General features: G+C 46.3%; 1 protein-coding gene across 1 annotated transcript in view; it reads left to right on the forward strand.

Moving 5' to 3' along the window:
• Positions 346-17,416, forward strand: part of NPAS2 (neuronal PAS domain protein 2) — a 204,741-nt gene continuing 187,670 nt past the window's right edge. Inside the window, exon 1 of the mRNA XM_018054924.1 lies at positions 346-365. The gene's annotated coding sequence lies outside the window, so the exon portion shown is untranslated. The remainder of the gene's footprint in view (positions 366-17,416) is intronic.

Genomic DNA, 17,416 nt, shown 5'->3' on the forward strand with positions numbered 1-17,416 from the left:
GGAGGAAGAGGCGGCGGCGGCGGCGGCGGCGGCGGTGGTGGCGGCGGCGGCGGCGGCGGTGGTGGCGGCGGCGGCGGCGGCGGCGGCGGCGGCTCCTCTCCTCTCCCCGCTGGCTCTGCGTGCGGAAGAGTTTGCCGCGCGAGCAGCCTGCCTCCCGCAGGAGCCTAGGGACGCACCGCGGCGGCGTAGCTCTGAGACCCGCAGCCGCGGCGGCGGCGGCAGCAGCGAGAGCAGCGCCTCCCGCCGCCGCCCGGGAGGAGCTCGCCGCGCCCGCTCGCCGCCTCGGCTCCCAGCGGCGGCGGGAGGCGCGTCTCCCGGGCCCAGCCCGCGCCCGGCCCCGCGGGGCCGCCCCGGCCCGCTCCGAGGTAAGGGCCGAGCCCCGGGACGCGGGGCCCCGGGGTGGGAGGGCGCGCGCGCAGGTTCGTGGGACTTGATCACCTGCCTGCCGGCGCGGCGGACGCACGGAGCGGGGAGGGACGCCCCGGCCCGGGACTGCGCTTCGCCGGGGGCCTGGGGCGCAGGCGGTTGGGTCCCCACCCCCAGCCCCTGGTCCTGCGGCGGGAACATCGCGTCCTGCGGGATCGCGGCGGCGGCCGGGCGGGTAGTCTCCGTGTGCGTCTTGATATAGGAGGCAGAGGATGAGACACCCCGATCCGGGGTGCTCAGAGAGTACCGTCGAGGTGGGTGGAGGCCGTGCCCGGGTAGCAGCCTCGAAGGTCGCCCAGAGGTTTCCCTGAGCCCCATCGCGCGCTCTCCAGAACGTGGGGCGCCGGGGACCCCCGGAAAGGGTGACATGCGCGTCCCGGGCCCACGATCTCAGCGGGTCCCTAGATCGGAATTGGTTCCGGGCCGTAATTCCGGGCCGTAATGGGTGCCGAGCCTGCACCCTGGACACGCGTAGCCCGGCCCTGCTCGCCGCCTTGCTCCCCAGGTTGGATGCCAGCGCGTTGTTTTGTTGGGAGGTGTGCTCCCTCCCCCGAGCCGAGGAAGGAGGCTTACCTTTGACCTTTCCAGAGATCCGGACGGGGCGGGTAACCTGGGGGTAGGGCCGTGTACCAAAAGGCCAAATTAAAAACCAACCCCTCTTCTCTATCTGCCACTCCTTAACTGCTTAAGGTAAGAAAGTTTGTTTTCAGCCCCGTGATTCATAAATAATTAGTAACCAGCTCTGTTGATTAAACAAGATGGAAACCTTAAAAATACACACGCACTTCCAAAGTCTAAAAGCTTCCAAGGTTGTATCCAGGAGGCTTTAGTTCGCAAAGTTGAAAGCCCCTGGGTTCAACAGGTGTTCAGAAGGGGTCTGGAAAGAGAGAACTCGGTGAGTTTGGTCTTTAATGCCTACTCCTTTGATTCATTATATTGATTAACCTATGTCTTTATGGCAAAATACGGAATGGTTATTAAATTAACTTAATTAGCAGAGACAACTGGTCATAATTGATCATTTAGAACCGGAACCATTTTTTTTTCCTTAATAGGAGGGTTTTCCCTGTTTGGACTTTGCAGTTAATTAGTTCTAAGGCAGTTCCTGGCAGGGTTCAGCTCTGTCCATCCCTCTGTCTAGGAGATACAAACTAACTCAGTCCCTGATCAGTGAACTGACCAACTCATTGAGGTGCATTAAAAACACAGCAAGTTTTAATTGTTCTTCCTTGGGAGGTGCAAGTTCAAAATTCAAGGGCAAGTTGTAACTCTGGCTTTCTGTCCAGAAGATTTCTTAAAGGAGATGTTTGCCAAAAATTAACCCCCAAAGGTATTTTAAAATAACTGCAATAAATATGATGTTTAAAGGAGCTATTCAGGCTTGGATCACTATTTTGCAAAAGCAAAAGATCTGTTTCATTGCACAGCTAAAGCAGGACCGGTAGAAGTATTGGCATTTCTCAGCAGTCTACTTAAAGATTTAGTTAAAAATAAAGTGTAGGCAGCAAAGGCTTTCAATAATCGTCTTCCGCCTCACAGAGAGATGCGAAGTGTGGCTTAGAGGAATTGTAAATATGCTGCTTTTAGCCATTTTCTCCTTGGAAATCGATGCATATATTTATTTGCTGATCTGTCCCACTGCAGCAGATGTGAAATCAGTTTGATTCTCACTGCTCCCCACAGTGACTCCCATGGAGGCCAGAGAAGGGAATATATTCTAGAGGAAATATGTTACAAATAAAACGTTACCTCCCAAAGAGTTAGACATGCCCAGAAAAGAACCAAGTGAGGCTTCACTAATTAGCATGTTGAAAAAAAAAAAATTCCCTGATTAGAGAAGTGAGTGTTCAGATGGTGGCTCAAGAATTCATCTTTCTGTAGAAAATAACTATTGTTTTAAGCTCATTTGATTCTTGTTAAGAGTTTGGGCCCTTTTTACTATTTCTGGCTATGTAATAATGAAAATGATAAACAAAATAATAAAAAATAGTTTAAAATGACACATATCATCTGTTATATGTCATGATGAAGTTGAATTCATCTTATTTTTTGGAACAGTCTTTCTTAACTCTTGGTAATCTTTATAGCTGGCTGTTAGTACTGCTTCTAATTTTTAGGTTACACATTCAAAATTAGTGATTTCTTTCAGATTAAAATAACAATGCATGCGTATGCTCTTTATATCTTTATATGGTCCTCCATTTTCCAGAAGTCTGGCTTTTGAAACTTAAGCTTCTAGAGGGCTAAGTCCTTTTTTTTTTTTTTTTAAAAACAAGCATGTATTTTATTCTTTCCATGAAAAGTTGGCTTTTCCATGGTGATCCGAGCACTGACTGTCCCATGCTGATCTCAGGCGCAGAGAGGCATTTCTTTCCCAAGAGAGGTCAGATTGTGAGGTGTTGAAAATAGCCCAGTAACACCGTATTCTTGGCTTTCTTACGGCCACGGTCTAATTGGCTGCATCAAAGAAGCATCTGATGGAATTTTGCATCTAAGTAGTGGCAATGATACATATTACTTGCTTACAGAAATGTTTGACTAGCAGGTTCCTGATGTTTACTCTATGTGTAGCAAAGATAGGAGACCACATTCATATTCCATCCAGCATCTCATCCCTAGGAGGCCTTGTTCATCACTGATGCTCAATCATAAGTAGGTGGAGGAAACAAGCTGACTTGTGGATGACAGTTATCCAAAGGGTAGAAATTGCTGAATGCTAATGGGGTAGTTAACTCTGAGTAATTCTAGTTTAAATCTGAAGATGATTAATAGCACCTTAGAGCACTAAATAAACACTTATTAAATGCGAACATATGTTTAAAGGGAGAATGTTTTTAATGCAGTCTTTAAGGCACTACTGTTTCTCACTGAATTCTTTGAGGTTGGGGACCACTTGGCATTGTAAGCAATCTCTTAGGGGAAGTTCCCCCAGAGATCACTTGAACTTTTGTGGGTCATAAGACAATGTGTGGTTTTCCATAAGATGATTCAGAATAGAAACGAGAGTTTAATCTTCTATGTTGATGTGAAACAAAGCAAAACAAAAATGTATTAAAAAAGAGGAAGGTGCAGAAGATGGTATGTCAAACTTGATAGTATAGAGTAACATTGATTGTCTGGGGCCCTTGTGAAGGGCAGGTGCTGACTCAGAAGCTCTAGGTTGGACCCTGAAAGCCTGCATTTCTTAAAAGCGCTCACGTGCTCCTGAGACTATGACACTCTAGAAGGTTCTGGAATGTTCTCAACCCAATTCAGCCTGTGTAGCATCCACTGCATAGGAGGACCAGGTGATAGAAAAAGAAAGAACATGGGTCCTCCCTGCCCTTGAGGAACTGACGCAATGAGGAAGAGAGAGTCTTTCTAGACTGAACTGAGGCTCCGGGACACTCCTCTTCAGTGTGGTGGTGGCCTGAGAGGGGCCCAGGAAAGAGGTTTTTTTCTGGTAGGACTCCCACGCTGGCCACCCTTGGCCTCTAGTTTTCTTTGAATGAGAAGCTCTGTAACTCACCAGGAAATAAAGTGCAGAAACTGAAATCACATCTGGGATAGCCTTCCTGCTCAGCTACTGTGTGACTTGGGGCAGCTTTTTCTTTAACCTTCCTGAGCCTCAGTGTCCTGGTTAGAAGAATAGTGGGAATAACACTGACCTCATCAAGGTAGGTAGAATGTGTCTCCAGTGGAGGAGACACATCAGACAGAACAGAAAAGTGTCTGTTAGTCACTCACTCACGCCTGACTCTCGGTGACCCCCTGGTCTGTAGCCTGCCAGATCCTCCGTCCATGGGGTTCTCCAGGCAAGGATACTGGAGTGGGTTTCGGGGTTGCTTTTATTGCTGCTGATGGGAGAGGAGAGGCTTGCTAGGCATGGAGGAAGAAGAGGTTCCTAAAAATATTTTTGCACGTAGTTCACCAATTAGAGATTCCATTTGGTTAATCAGCAAACCCAGGGCTGGCGGGAGAGAACCTGGCCTGGGGCTGGAGCGCAGGCAGCCATGCAAGGTAATGGATGCAAAATGGGGTGATGAGGAGCACCCACTTCTCCACTCTTCTGCAGGACCCTGGCTTCTGGTGAGCCCTGCTGGTACCCTTCTAGCAATGTATTTACCTGAGGCTGTTCCTGGTACTCACCCTGTAGGTTCTGTTGATCAAGACCAGCTGGTGGTGGTGGTAACCAGGCACGCCGTAACAGTATGTTTCGGAGGGAAGGGCGTTGGTGTGTCCCTTGCTGGGCCCTTTCAAGGGCCAGAGCCATCTGTTGGCCCTCTTCAGTTTACTGGGAGCTCCCTGAAGGCAGTGCGGGGTTAGTAGGAATTCACCACCCGGCACGTTATACTTCATGCTCTGAGGTGATTACTTCCTCCTGACTTCTGGGGAAGGCAGATGTTCCAAGGTAGAAGTTTCCTTCACCCCGACTTTAGGGGAACTCATCTGGATTTCCCAGTTGGCATGAATGGTAAAGAACCTGCCTGCCAGTACAAAAGATGTAAGAGGCGCAGGTTTGATCCCTGGGTCAGGAAGGTCCCCTGGAGGAGGAAATGGCAACCCATTCCAGTATTCGTAGAGCCTGGAGAATCCCATGGACAGAGGAGCCCGGAGGGCTTCAGTCCGTGGGGTTGCAAAGAGTCAGACGCAACTGAAGTGACTTAGTGTGCAGACTGGGTGGCCCTCAAAATACCTCCACCACTATTGCGCTCATGTGGATGTTTGTGAGTTCTGCTTATCATTTACAAAGGACACTTCTCTGCTCCCATTCCCACTCCGTGCTCCGCCAAAATAAACCTTGAAAACCAAGTGCAAGAGAACGGTAATGGGCTTGTGACCCTGTGATGTATATGAGGGAAGGACTAGTGATTGAACCCAAGGCCATGAAGGCGGTATGATAACGGGGGAAGTGTCAGGGAATACTTAAAATGAAAACCAGAGTAGAGGCAGGACCCAGGGTTCCAACTCTGTGGGCGTTGATGCTTTGCTGAAACCGTGGAGGATTATGTCCCAGGTCACTGAAAACCTTCCTGGCTTCCTGAGGACACAAGCCCCCGTAAAGGAAAGCAGGTGACTGAACCTAGCTGAGTGATCCTTCCAGCCTCTTCTAAACCAAAACCCGCACTGGGCAATCTCAGGAGGAATCTCTGTACCCTGTGAGAGTCATAATATTGAGAACTGGAGAACACTGTAAATGTTATTATTATTCTGTTTTAAATGTATACTTACTTTTTGGCAAGTATAGAGAAGATTGAAGAAAATGGAGATTACCCACAATCTCAAGGTGTATTACCCTTCAGTCTTTTTTTCTATGCTTTAAAATGTTTTTTTAAATGAAATTAAAAAAATAGTATAATCTTATAAAAATTTCACACAATCCAGAACCACTTCTAGTAAAAGATCCCCTTCACCCTCTGGCCCTACTAATGTTGTTCAGTCACCAAGTTGTGTCCGACTCTTCTTGACCTCATAGACTGCAGCACGTGGGGCTTCCTTGTCCCTCACCATCTCCTGTAGTTTGCCCAAGTTCCTGTCCATGGAGTCAGTGATGCCATCCAGCCATCTCACCCTCTGTCACCCTCTTCTCCTTCTGCCTTCAGTCTTTCCCAGCATCAGGGTCTTTTCCAGTAAGTCAGCTGTTTGCATCAGGTGGCCAAAGTATTGGAGCTTCATCAGTCCTTCCAATGAGTATTGAGGGTTGATTTCCTTTAAGACTGACTGGTTTGATCTCCTTGCTTTTCAAGGGACTCTTAAGAGTCCCTTCTCCAGCACCACAGGTCCAAAGCATCAGTTCTTTTACACTCTTCCTTCTTTATTGTCCAGAATTTTTTTCTGCCTGGTAGAAACTTGATTTAGCTCAGGGGTCCACTCGCCCCCACCTGTCTCAGGGGTAAGTCCTGATTGGCTGAGCAACTGCTGGTGGGCCTGCAGTCTCACCAGTGATTGGCTTACTGTGAGCAGGTGGCCCTCCTGATCAATCAAACATGAGGGTAGCTTAGTGGGTGGCTTTCCTGACTCTGAAAAAGAGATGTAGGAGGAACCAGCCACTTTTTTTTTTCTTCTGGACACAATGCCTGTAAGTGGGGCAGCTGTCAGCCAACAGAACGGGCTGGGCCAGGTCCCAGCTGACCTGCCAAAGAATGTGAAGGTGAAGAATGGGGCCTCCAGAGGGCCCCTTGACCTTCTGAATTACCTAAGAGGAAGCTCTGATTTGGGACCTTCCTAACCTCTTAAAGGAGGTCAAGTTGGATTTTCTTGATAGTTGTAACCAAAAGCCTCCTAACTGACGCATCCCTCAGCTCTTCTCCCTATTGGAGAGTCGATTGTTAACCATGCGGGTATAATCTGCTCGTCATTTTCACTGCATTTACATGTATACCGTGTATGTTCATTTTCTTTTTAAACTAACATAATTCATTTTGCACATTTTATTTAGTGGCTTGTATGTGTGTGCGTGGCATGAAATTTGGGGGTGTCATTTTTTTATATCTACTTTATTTTTAAAGGTTACATAATAACACTCAGAGGTATGGCTGGCACATAGTTGATTAAACCCATTCCCTACTGTTAGACATTTATTGTTCTTTATTTCTTATCGTTCAGTCGCTCAGTCGTGTCCGACTCTTCTTGATCCCAAGGACTCCAGCACACCAGGCTTCCCTGGCCTTCACTAGCTCCCTGAGCTTGCTCAGACTCATGTCCATCGAGTCGGTGATGCCATCCAACCATCTCCGTCCTCTGTCATCCCCTTCTCCTCCTGCCCTCAATCTTTCCCAACGTCAGGGTGTTTTCCAATGAGTCAGCTCTTCGCATCAGGTGGCCAAAGTATTGGAGCTTCAGCTTCAACATCAGTCCTTCCAATTAATATTCAGGGTTGATTTCTTTAGGATTGATTGAGTTGATCTCCTTGCTGTCCAAGGGACTCTCAAGAGTCTTCTCCAGCACCATAGTTTGCCAGGGTCCAGCCCCGGTGGATCCAGGATGATTCGAAGGTGGGGACGGAGTTGGCGTCCTTGGAAAAATACATATTTAATCACAGATATATAGAGAGATTAGAAACGGATAGTGTAGTAGGAAGATTAGTGGAGAAAAAGAGGCTGAATAACTTGGTCTACATGGAATAGCATCCATGCTCCAGATGGGAATTCAGCCAGAAAAACAGGGAGCAAGAAAGAAACGACATGGGGGAATCAGTCTTTCCGGAAACTGATCCGATTTCTTTATTTTTGGGTTTGCTTATATACCTTTTGTTACATATAGGGATGAATACAGAGTCACGCGGGGGTCAGCAGTCCTGACCTTTATCAAAATTAGGTACTTCACATAAAAAGATCTTAGGGATTTTATGATCCTTTCTTTCTGATAACCAAAAAACTTATTTCTTCCAAGGGTGTTTTTCCTAAAACCAGGCACCACCCTCCAAATAAAGTTACATTCCTATAGGGTGAGGGTGTAGTGAGTTACAATCAAGAAAGGAATTTATTTAACCCAAGGTTAACATGATTAATCTTAAAGGTTAATACTTATTTCTCCTATATGCTTAAAGGTTAATACTTATTTCTCCTATATGTTAGTTATATTCATTATAAGGGCAGGGAACATGGAGATTTAGCAGCAAACATCAGCCCAACAAATGAAAATCCTTTCACCAATGCTCCTTAAGATCTATTTAGTCTTAAGATAGTGATAAAGTTACATTTTTACATAGCAAGGACACAGTGATTTATAACAAAGTACAGTGATCTGTTACAAAAGAGAAAACCCATTAACTCAAAAAGTCTAGTATTGCTAACCTTAAAAACTACTATATTTCCTTTTCTATATTCCAAATACATTGATTAATATATTCCCAGGTGCCTAAGGATATGGAGGCCTGGCGGCAATCATCGACTCAACAAGAAGAAAAAGCCCTATGCTAATTAAGACTCTCAAAATACTCCAAAACTCTCTGTGCTGTTTATGGTTGAGAGGTAGTAAACAATCATGTGCCTAGTGGCAGGAGTACGGATAATCCTGTCACACAAGCTAGTCTGTCAGCAGAGAGGTTTGACCTGAGACATCCTTGTCCCACCCAGAGCAGGGAATTAGCAGCAATTATCGACACAACAAATGAAAAACCCTTCACCAATATAATTCCTAACCAACCCACTATACTAATAATTTCTAACTCCCCAAAAGAATTTGCCTTTAGTAAGTCTAAAACATCTTGTGCCTCTCAGGTTGGGAGGCTGTAAACAATCACTTGTGGCCGGACGAACCTATACAGGCGGGCTAGATAACCTTCAGAGGAGTTCGTAAGCTGAAATACTCTTGTCACGCCCAAGAATTTTTATTGACTTGGAGCTGCACGTTAACTCCTTCTCCGAGAGAAATGGTTATGGGGGAGAGCCCCCCGTAAAGTCAGAGGTGTAGGTGAGAGCATAAAACAGACTCTGGTTTTGGGGTAGGTCCTCGGGAACAGGGGGTTTCCTGAGGCTTGATCACGCCTTTGCATATGCCAAGCCTCCTTCCTCATGACCTTTGCCACGGGCGGAGTTCCTCACGCTGGCCCCCGGCAATAGTTTGAAAGCATCAGTTCTTCAGTGTTCAACTTTCATTATGGTTCAACTCTCACATCCGTGCATGACTACTGGAAAAACCATAGCTTTGACTGTACAGACCTTTGTCCGCAAAGTAATATCTCTGCTTTTTAATATGCTGTCTAAGTTTGTCATAGCTTCTCTTCTAAGGAGCAAGCATCTTCTTTTAATTTCATGGCCACAGTCACTATCTGCAGTGATTTTTGAGCCCAAGAAAATAGTCTCTCACTATCTCCATTGTTTCTCCATCTTTTTGCCGTGAAGTGATGGGACCAGATGTTATGATCTTCATTTTCTGAATGTTGGGTTTTAAGCCAGCTTTTCACTCTCCTTTTTCACCTTCATCAAGAGGCTCTTTAGTTCCTCTTTGCTTTCTGCCATAAGTGTGGTGTCATCTGCATATCTGAGGTTATTGATATTTCTCCCAGCAACATTGATTCCAGCTGTGCTTCATCCATTTTGCCTGATATACTCTGCATATAAGTTTAAATAAACAGGGTAACAATATACAGCTTTGTTGTACTTTCAAAATTTTGAACCAGTCTGTTGTTCCATCTCCAGTTCTAACTGTTGCTTCTTGACATGCATACAGGTTTCTCAGGAGGCAGGTAAGATGGTCTATTCCCATCTCTTTAAGAATTTTCCACAGTTTGTTGTGATCCACACAGTCAAAGTCTTTAGTGTAGTCAATGAAGCAGAACACACAGTCAGAGTCTTTAGTGTAGTCAATGAAGCAGAAGTAGATGTTTTCCCGGAATTCTCTTGCTTTTTCTATGATCCAGCGGATGTTGGCAATTTGATCTTTGGTTCCTCTGCCTTTTCTAGATCCAGCTTGTACATCTGGAAGTCCTTAGTTCTTATTCTGTTGAAGCCTGGCTTGGAGAATTTTGAGCGTTACTTTGCTAGTGTGTGAAAGGAGTGCAGTTGTGCAGTAGTTTGAACATTCTTTGGCACTGCCCTTCTTTGGGATTGGAATGAAAACTGACCTTTTCCAGTCCTGTGGCCACTGCTAAGTTTTCCAAATTTGCTGGCATACTGAGTACAGCACTTTCACAGCATCATCTTTCAGGATTTGAAATAGGTCAACTGGAATTCCATCACCTCCACTAGCTTTGTTCGTAGTGATGCTTCCTAAGGCCCACTTGACTTCGCATTCCAGAATGTCTGGCTCTACGTGAGTGATCACAGTATCATGGTTATCTGGGCCATTAAGATCTTTGTTATATAGTTCTTCAGTGTAATTCTTGCCACTTCTTTTAATATCCTCTGCTTCTGTTAGGTCCATACCATTTCTGTCCTTTATTGTGCCCATCTTTGCATGAAATGTTCCCTTGGTATCTCACATTTTCTTGAAGAGATCTCTAGTCTTTCCCATTCTATTGTTTTCTTCTATTTCTTTGCGTTGGTCACTTAGGAAGGCTTTCTTATCTCTCCTTGCTATTCTTTGCAACTCTGCATTCAGATGGATATATCTTTCCTTTTCTCCTTTGCTTTCCCTTCTCAGCTCTTTGTAAGGCCAGGACTGTTTCCCAGGGATCCACGACTTTATTTCTACTTCTTGACTATTATGAACATTGTATTAACTTCCTGATCTGTACATTTTCAGGTACATTTCAGATTTTCCTCCGGGATTACTAGTAGAATATTCCTGGGTCAAGAGCCATACCACTTTGAAATACTGATAGATGCTGCCAGGTAGATGGCTAAAACAGTGTTGAAGGGTGCCGTGTCCCCATGATTTAAGCCTACACGCTCAGTTGTGTCCAACTCTTTGAGACCCATGTACTGTAGCCTGCCAGGTTTCTCTGTCCACGGGATTCTCCAGGCTAGAATTCTGGAGTGGGGTGCCATTCCCTTTTCCAGGGGATCTTCCTGACCCAGGGATCGAACCCCCATCCCCTTCACTGGCAAGCAGGTTCTTTACCACTAGCCCCACTTGGGAAGCCAAGTCTTAACCAAAATCCAAATCACTGAGCATTAAATGTATGTGTAATTTTAATGGTTCATAATAGCCCATGATAATTGTTGTTGGAGTGTTTCATTGGCTTACGAAGACACACAAGAGAATATTGAGATGGAGGCTATGAAAACTGAATAGACGTAATTAACCTTGCTGTAATCTACAAAAAGTCCTAAAGTGGTGTTAGGAGACACACTCCTCCAGTGATCTATTTCCAAGAAAACTGGAAGGAGACAACCATCCAGACCCTTCTCAATCCAGTCAGATGGTGCCCAAGCATCTTTATTTAAAAAAATGTTTTTTTAATTTATTTTTAATTGGAGGATAATTACAATATTGTGTTGGTTTCTGCCATACATCAACATGAATCAGCCATAGGTATACAGATGTCCCCTCCCTCTTCAACCTTCCTCTCACCTCCCACCCCATCCCACCTCTCTAGTTTGTCATGCCCAGCATTTCTAAGAAGCTTTGTTGTTTCTGGGATCCACAGAGTTTTTAACTCTGATAGGCATTTGTTCACTGAATAAACAGTAGTCATTTAAACAAAGATTTCATGCATTGCATGAAGCATAGCTGAAATATGAGTTTGCTGTATGAAATTTTCCAGTTCTGTAAGAAAAGAGAAGAAAGCAAATGGGATGGATGAAACTCATAATATATGCTAGTCACATTTTTCCACCTTAATGTAGAGAAGAAAATCTAATGTTTCAAGGAAGTTCCCAGGGACAGGGTGATTCCATTTCAATTCTGGTGCCTAATCATCAGTCCTCCAGTGAGCCTACAGGTCTTTGGAGGTAGTGTCACTAATAGCCTGTTTCAGTGAAATTCAGATCTGTCTTTAACTAGAAAATCCCAGTACTTTTTCAATTTCAGGCTTGATAGCTTTGATTTTCCTCTGATTTCATTCTGCAAGGTTAAGGTCTACTTAGAAGCAAGCAACATGATCAGTGTGTTCATGTCACAGTGTGAACAGTCAGCCTGCCTGTTGTCAGTGTTGGGGGAGGTCAGACATTGCTGAGCCACCCAAGAAATTTTTGTGAGGAGGTGGGTTGGAGTGAGACGGGGAAGAATCCATCAGGCTACTGCGTTGATCCAACAAATCATGCACCTGTTGCATCAACATCTCCATATGTATGTGTGTGTGTGTGCATGCACGCGTGCGTGTGTGTCTGACTCTTTGCAACCCCATAGACTACAGCCCATCAGGCTCCCCTGTCCATGGAGTTTTTCAGGCAAAAATGCTGAAATGTTTTGCCATTTCTTATTCCAATCTTCCAAACCCAGGCTCGAACCCGAGTCTCTTTGTCTCCTGTTTTGGCAGGCGGATTCCTTACCACTAGTGCCACCTGGGAAGCCCACTGTCTACAAAAGGCATGACCTGTGGGGGAAGGGTTGGAGTGAGGGATAGATTGGGAGCTTGGGATTGATATATACACACTGCTATATTTAAAATAGGTAATCAGCCAGGACCTGTATAGCACAGGGAACTCTGCTTCAGTCCAGTTCAGTCGCTCAGTCGTGTCCAACTCTTTGTGACCCCATGGACTGCAGCACGCCAGGCTTCCCTGTCCATCACCAACTCCCAGAGCCTACTCAAACTCATGTCCATCACGTTGGTGATACCATCCAACCATCTCATCCTCTGTCGTCCCCTTCTCCTCCCGCCTTCAGTCTTTCCCAGCATCAGGATCTTTTCTATGAGTCGGTTCCTTGCATCAGGTGGCCAAAGTATTGGAATTTCAGCTTCAGCATCAGTCCTTTCAATGAATATTCAGGATTGATTTCCTTTAGGATGGACTGGTTGAATCTCCTTGCAGTCCAAGGGACTCTTAAGAGTCTTCTCCAACAACACAGTTTGAAAGCATAAATTCTTCGGCGCTCAGCTCTCTTTATAGTCCAACTCTCATATCCATACATGACTACCGGAAAAACCATCGCTTTGGCTAGACAGACCTTTGTTAGTAAAGTAATGTCTCTGCTTTTTAATATGCTGTCTAGGTTGGTCATAGCTTTTCTTCCAAGGAGCAAGCATCTTTTAATTTCATGGCTGAAGTCCTCTGCTTAGTACTCTGTAATAACTGAAATGGGAAAAGAAAAAGAATAGATCCGTGTATATGTATAACTGAATCACTGTTGTTGGACTCCTGAAACTAACACAACATTGTTAATCAACTGAACTCCAATAAGAAATTTTTTAAAAAGGAAACTGAAAAATAAAAGAGAATTCCTAAAAAAAAAGAAAAGAAAAAAGGATGAAATTAACAAGTTAAAAGACATGGCCCCTGGAGTATCATCATTAACTACATAAGATATCTGTTTCCCTGGAGATCATGTTCGAATAAAACTATGAAGAAAGTGTAAAACCCCCAGCGTTGGTGTGTGTGTGTGGCGAGGCTGGAGTGTTGCCGAGAATGAGCTGTTGGGTAGCTCTGGACTGTCAGTTCCTCCAAAGCAGAGATTACTCTTGACCTCGCCAAGGTTTTCTTCATGGCCAGGCAGGACTGTATTTCTGTGGTCTCTCCTTGCTTCCCTTTTGCAGAGAGACATACCCATTCACAGCAAATTTGCATGGCAGTTTTGTAGAGGTTTTACGATCTCTACAGCTAGAGAAGTTTCTCCTAGTTCCAAACTTGTGGAGCCCTTGGCTGATAAAAATCTCTGGGATTTATGGCTGAAGACAAACTGATGTCATCTGGGGTAAGAGAGCTTCCGATTTTTCAGCCACGTCTAGGTCTTCCCCGTGGTGTGTCCCCTCTGGCCTGTGGCTCTCAGCTCTCAACACTGAGAGGGCGAGGTGGCCCTGCTCTGTGTGGTCCCAGGATCCTGGAAGCACTTGTCACCCCTCCACTCCCTCTTGGAGAATCTGTTGCTCACTCCCAAACACCAGGTCTACCAACAGAGGGTGGCAGCTCGGAAAAAAACCTCCACCCTCTGAATGTCACTCGCCTTCACTTTGTTTGGATTTGGGGAGGCTCCACTTTTGGAGACAGTCAGTGTCCAGGGGAATCACAAGACCCCTCAGTTTTAGAGTTAAGTGAAGGTGGTGCCCTTGATGAGCACAGACCCCTCCCCTGCACCTCATGGCCTGGTCCTGCCTCCTCCACTAGCTCAGGTCCACTTTTTCACCCTCATGGCTGTCATTCACCCCTTGGCATGCTGACTTTTCGTTCCCAGAGCCCGGAGCCTTTCACTTGCTCTCGGGTGGCTAACAAGATACTTCCAGGCAGGGCTGCAGCCTTCATTCTCTAAAAGTTCGGTTAGGACCCAGTGGTCAAACCACCGCCCTGGTCCACAAGCAGGAGTGTCATTTTCATGACTGAGCCTGAGCTCTGACTGGTGTGTGAGCCCCCTGCACTCCACACCACCCGTAGGGCCAGCAGATAGGCCATCAGGAGGCTCAGTGGGAGAAACAAGAGAAGACTGTTGACGTTGGTTCCTGGCTGCTAAATACAGCAGATGTGGTCAGCTCAGCAGTGTTCAAGGAAACGCAGCAGCACCCAGCTTCCTGCACAGGGGCCCCTGGCAGCTTTTAGTCCTCTTCACACCTGTGGGCAACAACTCATTCATCTTCATCCTGAGTGTCTAGGTGCTTCCCTGGGAGGAGTTGGAGGCTGGATCTGCCCTGGCAGGTCCTCCTCCTCCTTGGCCAGGGGCCTCCACCCTTCGTGCTCTGAGAGCAGACACCCACGTCTGGACAGCAAGATATCCATCCCATTTTGCCCATGTAGGAGGGCCTGTGCCGCTGGTTCATGTGGAGTTACGGGGTGGGGGTGGTCTGTTTCTCCGCTCATCTTCCCTGGGCCTCAACTGCAAAGGCCTGGGGATTTGTGGGGGCTTCCCTGGTAGCTCAGCTGGTAAAGAATCTGCCTGCAATGCAGGAGACCCCGATTCCTGGGTCAGGAAGATCTCCTGGAGAACGGATAGGCTGGACTTCTCCAGTGGCTCAGATGATCAAGAATCCGCCTGCAGTACAGGAGACCTGGGTTCAGTCTCTAGGTTGGGAAGATCCCCTGGAGGACGGCATGGGAACCCACCCCAATATTCTTGCCTGGAGAATCCCCATGGACAGAGGAGCCTGGTGGGCTACAGTCCATGGAGTTGGGAAGAGTCAGACATGGCTGAGCGACTAAGCACACTACACTTTACAAAGAGGAATAGTTCCTTTTGTGATCCTAGTTTCTCTGAAGCTGTGCTGAGTTTGCACCAGTCAGCTGTGCAGAGTGGTCCACCGCCTAACCTCTGCTTTTATGGACCAAACCCCTGCTTTCCATGGGCACCGCATGTCTGTGCTCTTGTCTCTTTGTTACGCAGCAGAGTCTAGTCTACCGGGTCTTGGGGCGGCTTCATTAGGATGAACTCGCTTGAGGCTGTGTTTGTGTTTTCTAACAGCTCAGGTTGGCAGCTCTTATATATGTGTTGTGGTCTGTTTATATGAGACGCCTATGAAAGCCGGAAACCTTTTCCTCCCACGTGGCAGCCCTGACCTATGACCCGATTTTAGATCACTGCATGGGAGTGGTCATCGCTGTGTGGGTCAGCGGCATTTCTTTTTCGTTTTTATTCATGCATAGTTGATGTATAATGTCATATGAGTTTCTGGTGTACAACAAAGTGATTCGGTTATACATATATACAGATTCTTGCTCATATTCTTGCTTTTCCTTTACGGTCTATCACAGGCTACTGAATAGAGTTCCCTGTGCTGGATCTTAGGATTCAGTTGTTTATCCATCCTATGTATAGTGGTTTGTATTTGCTAATCCCAAACTCCCACTTCACCCCTCCCTACCCACCTTGGCAGGTAGAGGAGTCTCTTCTGTCTGTGAGTCTGTTTCTGTTTCATAGATAAGTTGATTTGTGTCCTATTTTAGATCCCATGGGTAAGTGACACCATGTGGCATTTGTCGTTCTCTGTGTGATTACTTTGCTTTCTCTGTGTGATCGTTTCCAGGCCCATCCATGTTGCTGTGTGTTCTTTTGCATGGCCGGTCAGCATCGTTTGACACTGACTTTCTGAGGACAGTTTGTGGCCAGGAGCAGAAAGTCTTGACACCCTGACACAGTCACGGTGGCCAGCTGACCCAGGCAAGCAACATACAGCTCAGAGCCCCATCTTTTCATCTCAACAGGGAGGCGTTGATACTGAAGGCTTAGGGAAGAGAAAGGATCTGCCTGCCAAACAGGAGACGCAGGTTCGATCCCTGGGTCGAGAAGATCCCCTGGAGGAGGAAATGGCAACCCACTCCAGTATTCTTGCCTGGAGAATCCCATGGGCAGAGGAACCTGGTGGGCTGCAGTCCACGGGTTGCAAAGAGTTGGGCATGACTAAGCAACTAAACAACAACATTGATACTGAATGGGGAGAACCAGGAGAAGAGAGTGTTTATGAAAGAGTTCCATAAAAATGAAAAGTTTTAGTACTGTTCTTAATACTCACTGCTGTGACCAGCTTGTCACTCAAGCTTCCCCACTTCCAGCTGGGTACATGCCAGCCTCAAGGTGATTACTTTTTGACTGAAGTACTTAGTCTGTTGTTTTTTTCCCCACACACACAAGGTACATGCTAACAATTAAAAACGCAATATAGGCCTGTGTTCTCTTGAAAGCTAACGTCATGGGAAAAAGTGAAATCCTTCAACTATAGATGCCAGACACTTAGGATGTCTTGGCAATTGCTTGGCATTGCAGTTTGCTTTCGAAAGCTTTTGCCATTTATAAGAACAAAGTAGCCTGATAACCTTTGGTGTCCGAAAATTCAAACTAAATCAAATAGACTCTGTGTATTCCCATGAAATCTAAGACTTTATGGGATATGTGGGACATTTCACCATGATAAATGTGATGTGCTGTTTCTTGTGACCTTCAGTCTTCTTTTTTAAAAATGTAATTTCATGCAATTTTATTTATGTTTTAAATTGGCGTGTAATTGCTTTACCATGTTGTGTTAATTTCTGCTGTACTACATTGAGCATCAGCTATACATACATACATATATCTATTCCTCCCTAAAGAGGGTTGACCAGGGGAACTGGGGGCTCAGCTCTGATCACCCTGGAAGGATCCCATTACTTTCTTCCCATGGCAGAGTTTGTTATAGACCTAGGAGTGGTAGCAGGTTTAGCCACCAAGTCGTGTCCGACTCTTTGAGATCCCATGGACTGTAGCCCACTGGAGTTCTTTGTTTATAGGATTTCCCAGGCAATACCAGAGTGGGTTGCCATTCCCTTCTCCGGAGGATCTTTCCGAACCAGAGATCGAACCCCTGTGTCCTGCGGCTCCTGCATTGCAGGCAGATTCTTTACGGCTGAGCCACCAGGGAAGGGCTAGGAGACTGAGACAGGGCCTCAAAGATCATCCGGCGCAAGGCAGCTCACCTTTTCCCGTATGAAAATTAGAGGTTCCGAAAGCAGATGGGACTCTCCCGCTCCCAGAGCCCGGGTCCCGCAGCCTGGCAGACCTGCTGACC

Source organism: Capra hircus, chromosome 11 (genome assembly GCF_001704415.2).
Source record: "Capra hircus breed San Clemente chromosome 11, ASM170441v1, whole genome shotgun sequence".
Classification (NCBI taxonomy): domain Eukaryota; kingdom Metazoa; phylum Chordata; class Mammalia; order Artiodactyla; family Bovidae; genus Capra; species Capra hircus.